This window comes from Euleptes europaea, chromosome 17 (genome assembly GCF_029931775.1).
Source record: "Euleptes europaea isolate rEulEur1 chromosome 17, rEulEur1.hap1, whole genome shotgun sequence".
Lineage (NCBI taxonomy): Eukaryota > Metazoa > Chordata > Lepidosauria > Squamata > Sphaerodactylidae > Euleptes > Euleptes europaea.
In genome coordinates, this window is record NC_079328.1 from 2534930 (window position 1) to 2554775 (window position 19846).

The window sequence follows — 19846 nt, forward strand, 5'->3', positions numbered from 1 at the left end:
TGCGTAACCATCAACTGTTCGCTAAACTAGCTAAGTGTGAATTTCACCAAAGCAAACTCACGTTTTTGAAATACATCATCTCCCACCAAGGTCTTCGCATGAACCCCGCCAAGGTCCAAGCCGTTCTCGATTGGACTCCCCCCACCAACCGTAAGCAAGTACAGCAATTTCTGGGATTTGCAAACTTCTATCGGGAATTCATCCCTAACTTCGCCCAAGTGGCTCTACCCATTACGGACCTGCTGAAAACTAAGGGAAAAGTAAGCTCGGCTGCCTTGCCCTCCGCAAAAATCCTATGGACTGAGCAATGCCAAGCCGCCTTTCTAGCCCTCAAACGCCTCTTCACTTCGGAGCCGGTGCTACGGCACCCAGACCCAAATCAAATGTTCATTGTGCAAGTCAATGCTTCCAATGTAGCCATGGGAGGGGCTCTCCTCCAGCAAGGACCGGACGGTCTTCTTCACCCTTGCGCTTACTTTTCAAAAAAATTTGCGCACGCTCAATTAAACTGGCCCATCTGGGAGAAAGAGGCCTCTGCAGTTCATCATGCACTAACTTTATGGCGGCAATTCTTGGAAGGGTCTAAAGTACCCTTTGAAGTTTGGACCAATCACAAAAATCTAGCTGCCCTCACGGAGTCCCATAAGCTATCGGCAAAACAACAACGGTGGGCGGAGTTCTTTGCTCAGTTCCGTTTCACCCTAAAGCACGTCCCTAAAAAGCAAAACGTTCTCGCAAATGCCCTCTCCCGTTTACCACAATATCCAGTAAAACTCAAAAAACCCACCAACTCTCTGTTCACCCCTATGCAACGTGGGGCCCTACCTATGCTGGCTGTGCAAACCCAATCCCAGCATCAGCACACCTTCCCTAACTCGCAAGCTCCGCCAGCCCAACCGGCTGCCCAGCCGCCACCGCAACAAACCAAAGTTCCCGCCCCTCCGACCGCTCAGCCGCCTGCAGTCTGCGCGCCGCCGCACGTAAGCACTAGCCCTATAACTGTTTCTCAAATCTCCATGACCGACGGGGGGGCTCCCTCCAAAATCCCCATCTCCAAATCCTTTTTAACTGTCCTTCGGGACCAGTGCCTTTTAAAACGTTCCGCTCATACCCTACCTCCTAGTGTTTTGGAACAAGGGGGGTCCTGGTACAAAAACTCAAAATTGTATGTACCCAAAGCTCTCCGAAAAAACGTTTTACATTTAGCTCATGGAGCCAAAACAGCTGGGCACTTCGGGTTTCTAAAAACCCTTCACTTATTGCGCAAACAGTTCTGGTGGGGGGGAATGCGTTCCGACATTAACTCCTTCATCCGCAGCTGTCCCGTTTGTGCCGCTGCAAAACAATCGCAGGGCAAACCCCCAAAACTGCTACAACCTCTTAAAACGCCCAGCAAACCTTGGGAAGTGATTGCTATAAACTTCATAACTAATCTCCCTCTCAGTAAAAGTAAAACTGTGTTGTGGGTTGTTACTAATTTGTTTTCTAAGCAAATACATTTAATTCCATGCGCAAGGATCCCCTCTGCTCAAAAACTGGCCCGCCTCTTCGTAACGCATATCTTTCGTTTACATTCGTTTCCGCGTAAAATAATTTGTAACCGCAAAAGTGGTTTCGTTTCTAAGTTTTAAAAAGCTTTCCTCAAGTTGGTGGGGGTAAAACAAAAATTGTCTAGTGCATACCATCCTCAAACTGATGGTCAAACTAAACGTGTCAATGCTGTACTTAAATGTTATTTGCGTTGTTATGTTAACTACCACCAGGATAACTGGGTGGAACTGTTACCTTTAGCAAAATATGCCTACAATAATGCCATGCATCAATCCACAAGTTTTAGCCCGTTTTTTGCTGTGTATAGACAAAATTTCAGTCCCATCGCTCCTACAAATAATGTAAAAGGAAAAGAAAACCCCGACATTGCCTCCTGGGCACACGCCCTCCGTACCACTTGGCCCTGGCTCGTTAGCAACCTCGACCGGGCCAAACGTAAATACAAAGCGCAAGCTGACAAACATCGCTCCCCCGGGGGTGATCTGCAAGTAAGGGCTTTAGTTTACCTTTCCACCAAAAATCTCCATTCCATCCAACCATGCCATAAGCTCAGCGCCAAATTCATTGGCCCTTTCCCCATTACTCAAGTCATAAACCCTGTCACAGTAAAACTAGCTCTCCCCAAATCCTTAAAGCGTGTGCATCCTGTTTTCCACATAAGCCTCCTCAAACCCCATGTTGCTTCTCCACAGTGGCATCCAAACCCACCGCCTGCGCAACCCATCATGGTGGGGGGGGAAGAACACTTCAAAGTCTCCAAAATCCTTAACTCCCGTATTCACCATGGCAGTCTGCAATATCTAGTTCGTTAAAAACATTTCCCCCCTGCCTATAACAAATAAGTGCGCGCACGGAATGTTTCCGCCCCCAACCTCGTCAACGCCTTTCACATTGCTTACCCAAACAAGCCAGCCCCCTTGCAAACTAAAAGGGGGCCTTGAGGGGAGCAGAATGTCAGGCTGCTATCTCGGTTTCGTTATTGCCTCTGTCTCTGTGCTGTATTGTCTGCCCCCCAAGGTCGCATACCTAGGCCTGGGAACTCAGCTCCTGGGAAACTGTATTCATGCGTGTAATCTCCCGCCTTGCCTGCCTTATAATATCTCCCAGCTAGTGAGCCTCTCAGAGCTGTCATTTTATTCATTTGCACTGTATGCCTATTTGATCAGTAAAAACCATCTGTTTGGACTCTATATGACTTTGTGGTGATTTCTGGTTCTGTGGGCCAAGGGCTGACAATGGAGGCACTGGGGAACCACTTTGCCCCCCAGCCCACGCAGCTTGCCCGGTGTCTGGAGTTTCACCTGAGGGACCAGGAGCCTGGAGAGACCGTGTCCGCTTATGTCGCGGCACTCTGGCAGGCCGCGAGGTTCTGCAATTTTCCGGACCTCAACAGCACCCTTCGGGACCGGCTCGTTTTTGGCCTGCAGAATGAGAAAGTGCACTGCCTCCTCGTGGCGAAGAAAGAGGTCTCGCTTGTGGCAGTTGTTGAGGAGGCCAAGGCGTCGGAAGCGTCGGCGAAGGCGGTCTACATCGGGGACGGGGCCCGCACCACTGCCTCGCGCTGCGGTTCCTGTCCATTATGAGGACACCTGCAGCGCAGACAAGAAGGAGCAAGTCCACAATATTTCTGCCAGAGGGGCCAAGAGTCGGGGTCCGGCGGGCAGGCCATGTGCTAGTTGCGGGACTTGCACGGGTGCAGGGCTTGTGGCAGGGTGGGCCACATCGCCAGGGTCTGCCGCGCCATGAAGAGGGGAGCCTCTTCGTTGGTTCCAGCAAAGAAAGATGGTGCCGCTCAGCTCACCCACGTTTTGTTCAACAAGGACCCCACACCCCCTTGTCACTGCCAGGGCTCCCCCCGGTGCCGCGTCCTGCATGTGGAGCTGCACGAGATTCACGCCATGGAGAAGATCCACATCACTGTCTGGATGCAGGGCACCCCGTGCAAGATGGAGGTCGACTTGGGATCCGCATTCTCCATAGTCTCGGCCGATACTTTCCGACGGCTGTGAGCAAATGCGAAACCCCCAGACTCCAGAATACCGGCCTCATCGTCACGGACTTTCAAAAGCGCAGAGTGACTGTCCGGGGCATCGCCACTGTCCCTGTTCGCCACAAGCAGTTCGCACAACAGCTCTGCCTTGTCGTCGTCGTGGGACAGTGTGCCAGCCTCCTGGGTCTGGAGTGGTTCCAGTCCCTGGGAATCCACCTGGTCGGAGTACGGCACATCGACCAGGTTCAGCTCAATTCCATCTGGAGGGAGTTTGAGTGTGTGTGGAACGCGCCCCTGGGGTGCTACAAGGGTCCGCCTGTCCGGCTGCAACTCGACCCCTCCACCGCGCCCATCCACCTCAAGCCTCATTGGGTTCTGTTCGCCATCAAGGACAAGATCAACACGGAGCTGGATCGCCTCATCATGCAGGGTGTCCTGGAGCCCGTTCCGAACACGAGATGGGAGACGCCGATCGTCACGCCGCTTAAGGCCGAGGTCCGGATCTGCGCGGATTACAAATGCGCCATAAACAAGGCCCTCCAGAAGCACACCTACCCGGTGCCCATCATGAGCCACCTCCTGGCTTCCCTCGCAGGGGGCAAGGTTTTCGCCAAATTCGACCTTGCTCAAGTGTACAGCAACTGCCGGTTGAGGTGGAGTCTGCGGCCTCCCAGACAATCGTCACGCACCGAGGAGCGTTCCAGGTGAGGCTCCTACAGTTTGGGGTCAGTGTGGCCCCGGGGATCTTCCAGAACCTCATGGAGAATCTCCTCAAGGGCTTACCAGGCATCGTTCCATATTTCGATGAGTTCCTGGCCGCTGGTGGCTTGCAGGGTGAGCTGCTAGAGTGCGTTTGCCTGGTCCTCGGCCGTTTCCTGGATGCAGGCCTCACGGTGAGGCATGAGAAGTGCCAGCTGGGCCTGCCTCAGGTGGAGTTCCTGGGCTACCTGATCGATGCTGACGGAATCTACCCAACGCCCACCAAGGTCAAAGCAATCCATGGTGCCCCACCGCCGAAGTGCAAGCAGGAACTCCAGGAGTTCCTGGGACTCTTGAACTTTTACCACGCCTTCCTGCCCAACAAGGTGTCGGTCGCAGAGCTGCTGCACCGGCACCTGGACAAGGCCACCCCGTGGTCTTGGGGTGGGCCTCAAATGCGTGCTTTTGAGGCCGCCAAGGGCCTGCTCTCCTCCTCCAGCCTGCTTGTGCACTTCGACGAGCGGCTGCCTGTTGTCCTGACCTGCGATGCCTCACCTTACTGCATTGACACTGTCGTCAACCACCAGCTGCCTGACGGTCGGTAATCCCCGATCGCTTTCTACTCCCAGACCCTTTCGCCAGTGGAATGCAACTATGCGCAGATCGACGAGGTGCTAGCCGTTGTGGCTGGCGTGAAAAAATGCCATGATTATATCTACGGTTGCCCATTCACCATAGTCATGGACCACAAGCCACTCCTGGGCCTGTTTGTACCAGATCACCAGATGCTGCAGATCCTGTCCCCCCACATGCTCCAGTGGTCCATCTTCCTCAACGCCTACTCCTTCCGACTCCTTCACCATCCCGGCAAGAGCATTGGACATGCAGATGCCCTCAGCCGCCTGCCTGTTGAGGGGTCCGACCCCAACCCGTTTCCGGCCCACAACGTGCTGCTGTTGGAGACCCTGCCCGAGCCTCCGCTCCTTGCATCAGACATCATCACCCATTCAGCGAGGGACTGCGTCCTCGCCTGGGTTCTCAACTGGGTGAAGAAGGGGTAGCCGGTGGGCCGGCCAGAGGCTGAATTCACACCATTCACCACCCACCAGCACGAGCTGTCCGTCCACAAAGGGTGCCTGCTCTGGGGGAGCCAGGTCGTCATCCTGACCAAACTATGCACCAGAGTCCTGAATGCTTTGCACACCTGCCACCTGGGGATCATCTGCATGAAGGCACTGGCCAGGAGCTATGTCCGGTGGCCCGGTATCGATGCTGCAGTGGAAGAGTGGGTCAAGCGCTGCCAGCCCTGCCAAGAGTCGCGGCCCAAGATGCCGCGCACTCCGGTCCAATGCTGGGAGTCAGCGCACGCCCCTTGGTCCCACATACATATCGACTTCACGGGGCCATTTCAGGGCAAAACCTTCCTAATCGTAGTGGACTCTTACTCGAAATGGCTGGAGGTGGTACCAGTCACCTCCATGACAGTTCGGGTGGTCATCAGGGTACTGCGACAGTTTTTCGCTACACACAGCCTGCCGAACACTGTGGTCTCAGACAACGGGACACAATTCACATCTGCCGAGTTCCAGGAGTTCATGGCAAGGAACCTGATTTGACATGTGACTTCCGCACCATTCCACCCCTCCACCAATGGCCAGGTGGAAAGAATGATGCAAACCACGAAGAACGTGTTGGGGCGGCTGGTCTATGGGGACTGGGGTGCATCGCTGGTGAACTTCTTTTTGACCCAGCACACCACACCCTGTACAGCCACCGGCCGGAGCCCCACGGAGCTCCTGATGGGTCACCAGCTTCGGACCCTGCTCGACCGCTTGCACCCAGACCTGACGTCAGACCGCCCACCTGGCCGAGAGACTGCTGCAGCTCCCAGGTCCTTGGAGCAGGAGGACCCAGTCTACGCGTGCAACTACAATGCCGGCCCAGCCTGGGTCCCTGCCACAGTCCAGGAGGTGATGGGGCCAGTTTCGTATAGGGTCGCCACTCCTGAAGGGCAAGTCCTGCAGCGGCACATAGACCAGCTGCAGTGACGCCCGGTGAACTTGCCCGACCCTGTTGCTGTCTGGGAGACGCTGGCGGCCCCAGCCACTGTGGATAGCCCAGACAGCAAGCGAGCCACGGCATCGGAGGTCGAGAGCCCCGAGGACCAGTCCCCGGGGCCTGCAATGGACCCCTCCGCAGGCAGTGCGGAGGAAGTCGCCACCCCCAACAGCACAGCCAACCCGGCGGCCGAAGAGCAGCCCGCGGTTCCCATTCCAGCGCTGCGCCATTCCCAGAGGGCCTGGTCGCGCCCGAGCCACCTCAAGGACTTTGTGTGCTAGGTGGGGGACGTTCGAACTTGGGGTGGAGGGGTGTTATGTATGCATTGGTGATTGAATCAAGGGAATGAAGCTCCTTGTAATTGCATCAGGGGAAACCCTGGGCAGCTTGGAGTTCCCCAAGGCTCCTGAACTGTATGTTCCCATTGGCTACTGGGGTTTTCCCCCCAATCACGGACGGGGGGAGTGGCCACAGGCGGCCAGGCGGGCATATAAGCAGGGGTCTGGTCACTGTAGTTAGTTCTGTTCTTGTTCGTACAATAAAGCGGTTGCTGTTGGAACTCCACCTCCAACCTTGTGTGTTCCCCCACGCTGATTTAACACAAGGAAAAAAGGTTGATTTCAAAAAAGGCCCCTGAGGCTTTATGGTGTCCTGATGGAGCCACGAGGCTCGGCTTGACTGTCTATCTTACTGCACTTGCCTTCAGGGCAAAAAAGCATGGCAACAGTCCCGGCAGCACAGATCCAAACAAAGAAGCTTTCATCCTTCACACATTTTGAACTCCAGAATTAAACAGAAGCCCCATGGCACCTCAAAGATGAGCCCAATTTATTTGAATGATGTTTTTGTGAGTCAGAGTTCACTTCATCTGATGCATGAAGTGTACATCTATACAAGATACATGATACTGAAAGAGTTTTTGCTTTAACTAGAAAAGTTTCTGCTATGGGTGTATGCTTCATGCATCGGATAAAGTGAGCTCTCACAAAAGCTTATGTTGGAATAAAACTGTGTTCCTCTTTTGAGTCAGAGCTCGCTTCATCCGATGCATGAAGCAAACATCCGCAGCAGATACTTTTCTGCTTAAAGCAACAAACTTTCAGCATATGTGTATCTTCTACAGGTGTAGGCTTCATGCACCTGATGAAGTGAGCTTTGATTCACAAAATCTGAGTAACAGCATTGAGTTTCTGAAAATCGATGCACAAGCGTAAATCACCCGTTTTTTTGCGGACAAAGAAAGCGGGGGCTGAGTTAGGGGCAGAAGATGGCCGTATGAACCCTCGAGCGACATTCTTGTCTAAAAAGTCTCGCAATACAGTACGTTCAGTAGCGCTCATGGGGTAAATTTTACTCTTCGGAAGCTTACCATCCCCCATCAACTCAATGGCGCAGTCCGTTCTGCGGTGGGGGGGTAGTGCATCGCTGTCAGGCTGTTATCTCGGTTTAGATGTTTCCTTTTGTTTCTCTGCTGAACCGTCCAGACTTCAAGGACGGCTACACATACCAAAGCCTGGGAACGCCACTCCTGGGAAATATGCTCTGTTTATGCTTTGTAATCTCCCGCCGTTTCTCTGCCTTATATTTCCAAATAACGGGCAAGACAACCCATAGCTGTCATCTTGCCTTCAAAGCACTGTATTGCCTATTTGACCAGTAAAGCCATCTGCTTGGAATCTGATTGTCTCTGTGGTGATTTCTGGTTCGATGGGTCAAGAGCTTACATTATGACAGCTATCACATCACCCTTTTCATCAGTCAGGCTGGAGCCCCGTGTGGTTCGCCTGCCACTCGGATGGGAGCTAAGACAGAGCTCTCCGAGTGAGCCCGGTGTGGTTCGCCCCGGTCCCGGTGGATCTGTTCCCCGGAGCCCGAGCCCGAGCCCTGGAAGGGTCTCATCCTTGACACCTTCCTTTGAGGACGCCCTAGACAACGTTCATCGGGCAGAAGTGGAACGTAGCTGCCTGACTGGACTTGTACGGGCGCAGCGTGGAAGCCAGCACCCGCCACGACCTCCTAGTGTCAGATTGTCTAGTGGAGGATGTTCAACTGGCCCGGGTGTGCGGAGCCGGGCCAAAAGCACTGGCAAAACGGATGGTTGCGCTCTTCCACGGAATGACCTCGACCACCGCTTCAATGGCCGGGATTGCTAAGCTGTCAACCCCCGTCTTTGGTGTCAGCGCAGCCACCTTAGCGGTTCAGGTCCAGCCGCGACTGGATCTTCCGGATCAAGCCGGACCTATTTCGGCATGGGAGCAGGAAGCTCTGCCACTAGTGACCACAACCCTGACCACCAAACTTGAAGCGGATCAAGTTTTAGCGGATCATAAGGGGACCAAAGAGGACTTGCACTATGAGGAAACTCTCTGGACTGCAAACCTCCGAATCAGCCAGCCCCGTCGCTTAGGTGATGCGGGCAAGGATATGTTTTTGCTCCGACAGCACAATCGGGAACACATAAACCTGGTGGCCCACTTGCAGGGTCAAATGCACTTTTTGCTTCACGACAACGACTGCTTGCAGCAGATACAAGCCGAACCGGATGGCTCGGCCCCAGCTCCACAACCAAGGTCTCCTGATCAGGCTCAACCGCAGCAACCTGCGGGACCTCTGGGCGGAGCGCCCATGTTGCCAGTAACTCCAGCAGTGCCTGTGGCGCCAGGAGACCCCAGAGCTCCCGTCCTGCCACCACCAGGAAGTCCAGGGGCCCTGTTCCTTGGATCTACACCAGCACCCGTACTACCTCCAGTTCCATGGAGACCACCCAAACTGAAGATCTCTTTTGCCGGCTCGGCAGAGATACTACCTTGTCAGCGACCCAAGGTGAGGGGAAGCCAGAAGCCTCCCCCCGAAGCTTCCGTTCCCTGCCCGCAGAGATCAGCACGGCCCCCTCAAGATCGCGAATCCCGATTCCAAAGGGGAGTTTGCCTCGTTTGCGGCGCGATGAACCACTTTGTTTCAGCATGTCCTCAACGCCTGGAACTCCCTCGACCGAATGCATTGCCCCGAGCTCGGGGACGACCTCAACGCAGAGGCACCGCGGCCACCCGCAGTACAGCACTGGGACGGCCCACACCCTCTGCACTTCCTACTTCTGCAGACCCCTCCGGGTTCTGGATTACAAGTGCCCCAGTGGGGGACAACTTTGTTTCAGCATGTCCTCAACGCCTGGAACTCCCTCGACTGAATGCATTGCCCCGAGCTTGGGGACGACCTCAACGCAGAGGCACCGCGGCCACCCGCAGTACAGCACCGGGACGGCCCACACCCTCTGCGCTTCCTACTTCTGCAGACCCCTCCGGGTCCTGGATTACAAGTGCCCCAGTGGGGGACAATTCTCCATCTTCGGACAGGGATCTTCCCTGGGATACCCCAGCGTTAATCCTGGACTCGCTTCCTGACCTGTCACAAAACCGGGGAAGACCTCAATGCGGAGGCACCGCGGCCGCCCGCAGTACAACGCTGGGTCGGTTCACACCCTCTGCACTTCAGTTCAGAGACTCTCCCGATCTTCCTGTTTCTACAGACCCCTCCGGGTCTCGGATTACAAGTGCCCCAGTGGGGGACAATTCTCCATCTTCGGACGGGGATCATCTCCAGGATACCCCAGCGCTAAACCTGGACTCACCTCTTGACCTGTCTAATAACCGGTCACAGTCTGCGGTGAATGGATCGTCCCCGCAGACCCCCGCAGTTTCTCCTGCAATACCTACGAAACCGACGAAGGTGAAAGAAGTAGAAAATACGGTGTATGTGGACGCAGTGTTGCAACACTATAAAGGGGGTCCCCAACTGCCTGTCAAGGCACTTATTGACTCTGGCTGCGGCCTCACTTTAATCAGTGAGGCCACGTTTGCAGCCCTCAAAGTCAAGTCCGAGGCTTTACCAGCTCCCGTCCAATTTGCCCAGATGGATGGGAGCCCTTTTAAGGGGGGACCAGTCGATCATCGCACACGGGGAGTAGCGATGGGTATTGGTTCCCACTGGGAGCAAGTAGACTTTACCATAGCCCCTATCCGATTTGAAGTGGTCCTGGGAATTAACTGGATTAAAGGTCATAGTCCCAGTATAGACTGGGAGACAAACACTATCTCCTTTGCTAACCCCAAATGCGACCAGCACCGACAGCAAGTTGCGGTGCTGTCTCCACCCGCTCCGGCATTAATCTCCGATGTCCCATCACCGCCATCCCTACCTGATGTATACCAGGACTTTGCGGATGTCTTTAACATTAAAGAATGTGATGGCTTACCCCCCCACCGGGCCACTGACTGTGCAATTGAGGTGGTGAAGGACTGCACATTAACCAAGAGTAAGATTTACCCTATGAGCACTTCCGAACGCACTGTACTACGGGACTTTTTGGACAAAAACCTTGCCAGAGGGTTCATTCGCCCATCGAATGCTCCCAACTCAGCCCCCGCATTTTTCGTCCGAAAAAAGGAGGGCGACCTACGCCTCTGCATTGACTTCCAAAAACAATGCAGTTACTCAAGCCAACGCCTATCCTATACCACTAATTTCAGATATTTTGGGACAACTACAAGAAGGACGTATATTCTCCAAATTGGACCTAGTAGAAGCCTACTACCGCGTCCGTATCCGCGAGGGGGACGAACCCCTCACTGCCTTCTCTAGCTGTTTTGGAATGTTTGAATTCCTTGTGATGCCCTTCGGGTTAAAAGGTGCCCCGGGGGTCTTCATGCAACTCATCAACGAAATCCTCCATGATTTACTGTACCGCCGGGTGGTAGTTTATTTGGATGACATTCTTATTTATTCAGAAACCATGGACGAGCACGTCACTTTGGTCCGAGAAGTTCTGCACCGCCTGCGCAATCACCAACTCTTTGCAAAGTTGGCTAAATGCGAATTTCACCAGAGCAAAATAACTTTCTTGGGATATATAATCTCCCACCATGGCCTTAGCATGGACCCGGCCAAGGTCCAATCTGTCCTCGATTGGACTCCTCCCTCCAACCGCAAGCAAGTACAACAGTTTCTGGGCTTTGCTAATTTCTACCGCGGATTTATCCCTAACTTCGCCCAAATAGCGCTGCCCATCACCGACCTTCTGAAAACCAAGGGTAAAGGAAGCTCTGCTACATTACCCTCCGCTAAGATACTGTGGACTGATCAATGCCAGACCGCCTTTGTAGCCCTCAAACGCCTTTTCACGTCGGAACCTGTGCTACGGCACCCAGACCCAAATCGAGTGTTCATTGTACAAGTCGATGCCTCCGACGTAGCTATGGGAGGGGCCCTGCTCCAAAGAGGACCAGATGGTCTCCTTCACCCCTGCGCTTATTTCTCAAAGAAATTTGCGCACTCCCAATTGAACTGGCCCATTTGGGAGAAAGAAGCCTCAGCCATTCACCATGCGCTTACTCTATGGCGACAATTCCTGGAAGGGTCTAAAGTCCCCTTCGAAGTATGGACCGATCACAAGAATCTAGCCGCCCTCACGGGAACCCATAAGTTATCCGCGAAACAACAGCGTTGGGCGGAATGCTTTGCTCAGTTTCGTTTTGTCCTGAAGCATGTCCCTGAAAAACAAAACGTTCTCGCAGATACTCTCTCCCGGTTGCCTCAATACCCGGCGAAACTCGATCGGCCAACAAACTCTTTATTTACGCCCGCTCAAAGAGAAGCCCTGCCCGTACTGGCTGTACAAACTCGATCCCAGACGCTGCCCCAGTGGAAGCACACGGTAGCTGGCGCGCAAGCTCCTCCAGCCCTACCGGCCGCCCAGCTGCCCCCACAACGGAAACACACGATAGCCGGCGCTCCAGCTCCTCCAACCCAACCGGCCGCCCAGCTGCCTGCAGTCTGCACACCACCGCATGTAAGCGCTTCCCCCTCGTCAACCCCCATAACTTCTCCTACTACCACCGTAAACAAGGGGGGGGGGTTCCCGTCTCCGAATCTTTCTTAAATTCCCTTCGGGAACAATGCCTTATGGAGCGCTCTGATCAAACCCTGCCTCCTGGTGTAATCGAACAAGGAGGCTCTTGGTACAAAGACTCGAAATTATATGTGCCCAAAGCGCTCCGAAAAGACGTCTTACACTTGGCTCATGGAGTAAAGACAGCTGGACACTTTGGGTTCCTAAAGACCCTTCACCTGTTGCGCAGACAATTTTGGTGGGGGGGAATGCGTTCTGACATTGACTCTTTTATTCGCAGCTGTCCTGTTTGCGCCACAGTCAAACGATCTCAAGGCAAGCCCCCAGGCCTACTGCAACCACTTGAAATACCCAGCAAACCCTGGGAAGTGATTGCTATGGATTTTATGACGGATCTCCCTCTCAGCGGGGGAAAAACTGTGTTATGGGTTATCACTGACTTATTTTCTAAGCAAATACATTTGGTTCCATGTGCGGGGATCCCCTCCGCTCAGAAGTTGGCCCGCCTCTTCGTGTCACATGTCTTTAGACTACATTCGTTTCCGCGCAAGATAATCTGCGACCGCGGAAGTAGTTTCGTTGCTAAGTTTTGGAAAGCTTTTCTCAAATTGGTGGGGGTGGAGCAGGGGTTGTCTAGTGCATACCATCCCCAAACGGATGGTCAAACCGAACGTGTCAATGCTGTACTTGAATGCTATTTGCGCTGTTATGTCAATTACCACCAAGATGACTGGGTGGAACTGTTGCCTTTTGCAGAATATGCCTACAATAATGCTGTACATCAGTCCACAGGTTTCAGCCCGTTTTATGCGGTGTATGGACAGGACTTCGGTCCTATCACCCCAATAGAAGGATTAGAGGGGGAGGGGGATGCCGACATTGCCTCTTGGGCACACACCCTCCGTACAACATGGCCCTGGCTGGTTAGCAACCTAGACCGAGCCAAGCGCAAATACAAGGCACAGGCCGACAAGCATCGTTCCCCCGGTAGGGACCTGCAAGTGGGTAACTTAGTATACCTTTCCACCAAGAACCTGCGCTCCACCCGTCCGTGCCATAAGCTCAATGCTAAATACATTGGCCCATTTCCCATCATCTGCCTCATAAATCCTGTCACAGTGGAACTGTCTCTCCCCAAAACTCTGAGGCTTGTACACCCCGTTTTCCATATCAGCCTTCTAAAGCCCCCTGTTGCTTCCCCACAATGGCACCCGGAGCCGCCTCCTGAACAGCCCATAATGGAGCTTACAATCGCATTCCTTCGCATCAAAAATGTCTGCAAAGTCCCGATATTCAACAGGTAGCAAAGAAGGAGGGGGGTGTCAGAGACCAATGCTGAGGCTGTCGGAAGGACAACAGCAAGTTCGTGGCAGTGTTGGGCGCAGTCTGGATCAGAAAACGTAACGGTATCAGTTTTCCAGTCTATAGAAGGGCTATGCCCCTTGAGCCAGTTTATGCCCAAAATGACTTCATACCTAATAGGGGCTATGGTAAAGTCGATTTGTTCCCAATGAGTGCCAATACCCATCGCGACCCCACGTGTGCGGGGTCAACTGGGCCTCCCCTAAAGCTACTGCCATCCATTTGAGTGAATTGGATGGGATCGGGCAGTGTTTCTGATTTGACCTTAAGCGCATTGAAAGTGGCCTCATTGATTAGGGAGCACCCACAGCTATGAGTGCTTTGACATGTATCCGGGGGCCTCTTTTGTAATGTTGTAATACCACGTGGGTGTGGAGAAATCAGCATTGGTAATGAGCCATGAATGCAAGGTCTTTATTCAGCCCAGGTAAATGCATTGACTTTAGTTTGAATATCAACTGTAATTCAGCCGTTTCTCTTTCCAATCTCCCTTTGAAATTCCTTTGTAAGAGAACTGCTACTCTTAAATCTGCAACAGAATGTCCTGGAAGGTTGAAATGTTCTCCCACTGGTTTTTGAATATTGTGGTTTCTGATGTCAGACTTATGTCCATTTAATCTTTGTCTAAGAGACTGACCTGTTTGTCCAATGTAGATTGTGGAAGGGCATTGCTGGCATGTGATGGCATAAACCACATTAGAAGATGAGCAGGAGTATGAACCTGAGATAGTATGGCTGACATTGGTGGGTCCAGAGATGATGTTCCTAGAATCTATATGAGGGCAAAGTTGGTACCTTGGTTTGTTGCAGGCCTTGGTGCCAGAGTCCATGTTCCTGTTAAGTAGTTTATCATCATGGGTGAGAAGTTGTTTTAGGTTAGCCGGCTGTCCTTAAGCAAGAAAGGGACGCCCCCCCAGTGCTTCAGCGAGGGAAGTGTCACAATCCAGCATTGGTTGTAGGTCCTTAATAATACGTTGGACTGGTTTTAGTTGGGTGACAACCAGAGGTGTTCTGTTGTCATTCTCTCTGGGCTTATCTTGTAGTAAGTTGTGCCTGGGTATCATTCTGGCCTTCTCAATCATCTTTCTCACCATATCAGCAGGATATTGTAGTTGCAAAAATGTTTGCTGTAGGTCTCTCAAGTGTGTATCTCTGTCTGAAGAATTGGAGCAGATGCGACTATAGCGTAGGGCTTGGTTATAGACAATGGATTGTCTGATATGGTTGGGGTGGTGGCTGGATGCATGTAGATACATTTGCCGATCCGTCGGTTTCTGGTACAATGTGGTGCTTGTGTGTCCCCCGTGGATCCGTACTGTGGTGTCTAGGAAGTTGATTTCTTGTTCGGAGTAATTCATAGTTAGATTGATGGTGGGGTGGAAGTCGTTGAAAGCCTAGTGAAATCTTTCAAGGGCTTCTTTGCCATGAGTCCAGACAAAGAAAATGTCATCAATGAATCTCAAGTAAAGGAGAGGTGCCAGTGGGTATGAATTCAGAAAATGTTGTTCTAGATCTGCCATGAAAATGTTGGCATATTGTGGAGCCATGCGAGTGCCCATGGCAGTGCCATTGATTTGAAGGTATAAGTCCTTACCAAACCGGAAGTAGTTGTGAGTGAGAACAAACCTGCAGAGCCGTGTAGCCAGATCTGCAGTGTTGTTGTCAGGGATGGTATTTCTAATGGCTTGTAGCCCATCGTCATGGGGGATGTTGGTGTATAGAGACTCCACATCCATGGTGACTAGAATGTTGTTTTCTGGGAGACGGTTGATGGACTGTAGTTTCCTTAGGAAGTCTGTGGTGTCTCGGACATAGCTGGGGGTATTAATGACATATGGTCTCAGAAGGGAGTCCATATATCCTGATACTCCTATGGTGATGGTTCCAATGCTCGAAACAATGGGGCGTCCAAGGTTGCCAGGTTCATGTATCTTAGGCAGGAGGTAGAAAGTGCCTGGTCGAGGTTCTTGAGGTGAATCCATATCAATTCGTTCCTGTATGTGTTTTGGTAATTTCTTCATGATTTTGTTGTGTTCTCGCTGGTATTCCTGAGTGGGGTCTGTGGATAGCAGCCTGTAGAAACTGGTGTTTGAGAGCTGTCGTTCAGCTTCTTGTATATATTTAGTTTTTTCCATTATGACAATGGCTCCTCCCTTGTCAGCTTGTTTTATTATAATATTTGGATTCTTTCTCAGGCTGCTTATGGCATTCTTCTCTGTACGGCTGAGATTGGATCTTGAGTGGTGTTTTCTGTTGATTATTTCAGTTTGGGCTCGGTGGCGAAAACATTCAATATACATGTCCAGTGTAGTGTTGCAGCTTTCAGGTGGAGTCCACACGAAGTTCTTCTTTCTATGATGTTGGGTGGGAGCCAATTGATCATCCTTATATGGTTCAATGGTGGAAATGTGAGGAGGTTGTTCAGGAGTAGATTGTTGAAGCTGTGAGGTCTGTTCCTGTGTATTCTGTTCTGTATTGTGGTAGAAATATTCCTTCAAACGTAGATGGTGAAAAAATGCTTCCAGGTCTCCACAGAGTTGTACTGTCTCTGTGCACTTGATGGGGCAGAAGGATAGGCCTCTTGAAAGGACAGATTCCTCTGCCAAGCTGAGGGTATGTTGGGAAAGGTTGACAATATTGTTGGTGGAGCTGTTGTGTCCAGAAGTGTCTTGTAAAAGGTTGGAGAGTTTCTTATCTTTCTGTTTTTGTAGAGAAGTCAGTTGCAATTTGTAGGTGTTCCTTCTTCTGTTATGAAAGGTTTCTGAAACAGGTTGATTATGTAGGGAAGAGTCAAGTTCAGCAAGCTTTTCCTTGATCTTTTTTTGTTTCTGGTATAAGATGCTGATCAAATGTTTTAGTAGTTTCTTGGAGAAAGCATGACACAATCTTTCACCTTGGTTAGTGGGGTAAGTAGACTGCAGTGGATTCTATATTCTTACTCCCTTAGGTATGACGTTGAGTCTTCTGCATTTGGTGAGAAAAATGATGTCTGTCTGTACCTGTGCAAGTTTCTTCACAATGTTGATGGATTTCCATTCTGTACGGCTAAATGTGGTGCCTTCCATGAAGATAATTCACAGTGGGTAGCCGTGTTAGTCTGTCTGCAGTAGTAGAAAAGGGCAAGAGTCCAGTAGCACCTTAAAGACAAACAAAAATATTTTCTGGTAGGGTATGAGCTTTCGTGAGCCACAGCTCACTTCTTCAGATACAGCTAGAATGTGAATCCATCTGTCTTTAAGTAGAGGAGAGTGAATTCAGACAAACTCACCATAACAGGAGCCTTGGGTTTTGCAGGAGAAGCTGCAGGGGTCTGCGGTGTCGCTCCGCTCACCGCAGACCTTGCCCGTTTTTTGACAGATTGAGAGGAGATTCCAGATTGAGCGCAGGGGGATTCCAGGTGTGATCCTCATCTGAAGAAGGAGAACTGTCCCCCAATGGGGCACTTGTAATCCGAGACCCAGGTGGGTCGGTAGACGTGGGTTCACTGGGAGTTTCTCCGACGTGAAGTACAGAGGGTGTGTGTCGTCCCGGAGCAGCGCTATGGGTGGCCGCAGTGCCTCTGCGTTGAAGTCGCCCCCAGGTCCGGGGCGGTCCGTCGGGTCGGGGAGGAAGTGCAAGGTCCGGACGGCGCGGATAGGCAGATGCAAAGTGGCCCATATTGCCACAAACAAGACAGGCTCCCCTCTGGAACCGGGATTTGTGGTCCTGCGCGGGCCGCGTTGGTCTCCGCAGGGCGGGGGTTGGAGCTTTAGAAGAAGGTTTTTGATTACTGTTCCCCTCCCTAGTCCGGCGTCGGACCAGAGATATGAACTGGCGGCGGCTTTCCACCTCCTCCGCCAGTAAAATCCAATCTTCCAGGGTGTCGGGGTCCCGTTGCATGTACGCCCAGTTCAAAATGTCAGGGTGTAGAGCTTCCTGGAAATAGTGTATTCGGGTGGCTTCAGGCCAATCCACAATTTTACTGGCAAGTTGTTGGAACTCATCTGCGAATTCTCGAACGGGAGTAGAGCCTTGCCGGAGTTGCAGGAGTTCGGCTTTGGCCCTTTCTCCCAAGAAGGGGTCCTCGAACCGTCTCCGCAGGGCAAACATGAAATTGTTGAAAGAGCGTATGGATCAGGCCCAAGTGTAAAACTGGAGGACCATCCAGTAGGCCGCTTTCCCCGTCAACAGAGAGGCAACGAATCGAACTCGGCTGTCCTCGGTGGGGAAGTACTGTCCTTGTTCCCCCATGTAACTGTCCACATGATGTAGGAAACAGGGCAAAGCATCAACCGAGCGTCATATGTTATCTTAAGGAGCGGTTGTTTCCACTGAATAGGGGGTGCTGGGGGCAGTAGAACTGGTGCCCCTGGGAGCGGCAAGATGGCGAGGCGGCAATGCTGGAGCTCCTGGGGGCGGTAAGACCAGCAGAGCCTGTGGTTGTGGAGCCGGCTGAGGTTGTGGAGTCGGCTGAGGTGGTTGGGTGGGAGCCGGTGCAGCTGGGGTGGTTTGGGCGCGGTGCAAGCATTCATTCTCGCGGAGTAGCTGCTCCATTTGGTCTTGTAGCCGAGTTACTCGGTCAGTTAAGTCCCAGTTTTGGCTCCGCAAAAGGTGCATGTCGTCACTGACTCGTCCCGTGCGTCTGGATTGACTGACTCGTAGGTCGGTAGCCCAGTGGGATCTGTCACCATACAGGTCTTCCTCATCAGAGTAGTCCGATTGCAGACGTTCTGCAAGGCGCCGTGCGCGTTGCGTGGTGCAAGACTGGGCAAAAGCCGGGGAAAAGGTGGACCCAAATGAGAATCCAAATCCTACAGTGTCTTTAGGATGCACGACCGCGTCTACCCGCGCTCGATTGGTGGCCAATTGTTGCTCCTTCTCCTTGTCCGCCTGAGTCTTGGCTGCTGCCGCATCCGCTGCTCGTAACTGTTCCTCGGCCTTCTTTTGGTCTGTGAGTGCCTGGTTGGCTTTGAGCTTCAAGTCGTGGTGACGATCGGAAGGGTTTCTTGCTCTAAGAGAGCAAGGAGTGGGGCAGAGTCCCCACCAAGCAGAGCTTGTACCTGGACAGCTAGTGCAGCTGCACCATCCCCGAACGTCGGGGTTAACAGTTGCATTAAATCGGCCACCGTGGTTGTGGTCGGGGGCAGTCCCATGAATAGCAATGCTGTCTGGACAGCGACCTTTTGTGCCTCCACTAGGATCTGAAACGAGTGACAGCGGGGTCCCCCCCGCCTGTGCCCCCGCCATGGATCGGGGCGAGTCGGGGCAGATAGGGACCGCTGCCGAGTCTGGTTGTGTCTCTTGCAATGTCAATCTCGCTAACAAGCGAGTCAAGGTTGCCAAGTCCTCTTGTGCTACACGCACTTCGTCCAATAGTCCATCCAGGGCCAGGAGTTCGTGATGGGCGCTGCGATCTGTGTCCTCGAACGTCCAGGGCCTCACTTCAGCAAGACAGCGCCACTGAATCCGAACAAGTTCCACTAGGCGGTTGATTTCGGCATCAGTCCGCACTGCTTCGATGAGCACATCATGCAGTACAGTAGGGTCGTCAGGGATGGTAGACGTTCCCAATCAGAGGGTCCAGTGGCTTAAGTCCTCCAGGATTCCAAGCGAGGAACCCGTACTCGAGACGCAGGCGAACCCTCCAGGGCTCTAGCCAGGCAGGTGAGAGAAGAGAGATGATTCCTGCCTTAATGTAAGCACTTGTCCCCGTAGTGCTCCCTAAAGCAACATCCACAGACAGGTAGTCCAAAAGAGAGTTTACTTTATTGGAAAACATACAGGTATTCAGAGCTTGCAGAAGTAAAAAGGCAGGAATGGGGGGGGCAAAGACATACAGCAGAATATATGGAGGAATAGTGGTCATACAGGTCATATCAGGTAGTACAGGTTGGCACGGCAACCTTAGGCTAATGGGGCCAGGCTCCCACAGGCATCAAAGGCTGGAGAGAAATGTAACAGTTAGATAAACAATCCTTGAGCAAAGCATCTGTGAGAAGCCAAAACACTCCCAAACGCAGAGAGGAGAGAGCAGGCCTGACAGCTTCTCTGAAGAAGCCTATTACCAGAGCATATTACAGAGGTCTCTCTACACAAGGTGAGAGCACTGAATATGTTCTGCAGTCAGTTCTGAGACTGAGGTCTCACACAGAACTATCTGACATACACATGCATACATAGACATGCATTACAGCCAACAATGGCTAAACACATAGACGTGCTCTAATTGGAATACATATAATTGGAATACCTGGATGGAGATCCATGGAGCCTTAAGCTCTTAAACTGAATTGTACTCAGTA